Raw genomic sequence first — 1575 nt, 5'->3', positions numbered from 1 at the left:
TCAAAACGAGGAACTGGTGATATACTCTTACCAATTGGATCGTAAAACAACTGCAAACAAATATGTTGAGTCGCGAAATGACAGCTGTCACCTTGTGTCAAATCGAGGAACTGGTGATATACTCTTAGCAATTGGATAGTAATACCTCCACAAACAAATATGTTGGTTGGCAAATGACAGCTGTCACCTTGTGTCAAAACGAAGAACTGATGATATACTCTTAGCAATTGTATAGTAAGATAGCGAAATGACAGCTGTCAAAGCGAGGAACTGGTGATATACTCTTAGCAATTGATTTATAATACAACCACAAACAAATATGTTGAGTCGCAAAATGACATCTGTCACCTTGTGTCAAAGCATGAAACTGGTGAAATTATTTCAGCATTTGGTTTGAGGTACAAGTTAAAACAAATATGTTGGATCGAGCGACTGAAATGTTGAGAAACGCTAGTGTACATGCATGTGTATGAGGGTAGCTGTATGTGCTGTAGAGATTAAAGCTAAGCCCTCTCTGCGTGATATTTATATTACCACGAACTTATCAGATTTTTAATATGTAACGAAGCACGTACCTCTTCGTACGTTATAGGTGTGTGTGTGTGTTACGCTTGTGTGCACGGGTTATCTTAATTAGTAAGCGTGTAGGCGTACAGTAATAATAATAATAATAATAGTGAGGTAACCTAGGTCAGTAATCATCCTTTCATTTAACCTCTTTGACCAATCCCACTGTGTAGGATTTTACCAGTGGAATGCATTTACCACCTAAAGGTGTGTACACACCCCCGATGCACACATACGCGTGTGTAAATGTTTATACCCCAACCGTGTATTTATCAATTAGAAGGGTCATAATGCCAACTTTCCGTACTAAATCATCGCGTATTCTCTCTTTCCCCCCATAACTTTCGGACTTGCCCACACTGTAAAATATAAACATATAAGTGATATTTGCATCACATTGAAAACCTACACTTTACTCTCTATAAACTGATTAAAATTCAGCTCTTGTTTTCATTTTTTTTTCTATTTTATTTCATATTTACTTCATACGCGATTATCTGTAACTGATAAGTCTAATATGAAAGTCTTATTTTTTCTTTCTTAAATAACCATAACCCGTTATTAGTGCCTTTTCCGTTTAGCTTTTACAACCTACAAACATGTATGGTTACAATGTCCAGAGTTATAACTTATTTTAAATAATTCATTGAAAACTACAAATGAATCATTAGTTCTTCTATTGATAAACTTGAAAAATTACAACAACTTTGGATAATTCACTCGTACTTTTATAGCTAAGTTTAATTTTATTAAATCTTACTTGGACAATGTGAAGACAAAATATTTGCCAATTTGTAAAACTTAAATTGCACAGATCTAGTAAATATTTACCCAAATATACAATTATAATCATAGAGAATACTCAGATACTTAAAATATTTTCAATGCATGATAGATTTTTTTTAATCTAAATAACCTATATAAATTTCCTGAACAAATCTTTCAAATACTGTATTTATTATGTAATACTATATTAAACAAAAATTGCTTATAAAAAAAAAAAAAAAA

The sequence above is a fragment of the Nicrophorus vespilloides genome, unplaced genomic scaffold (genome assembly GCF_001412225.1).
Source record: "Nicrophorus vespilloides isolate i.1.1-1 unplaced genomic scaffold, Nicve_v1.0, whole genome shotgun sequence".
Taxonomy (NCBI): domain Eukaryota; kingdom Metazoa; phylum Arthropoda; class Insecta; order Coleoptera; family Silphidae; genus Nicrophorus; species Nicrophorus vespilloides.
Note: the sequence above shows the minus strand (reverse complement) of the source record.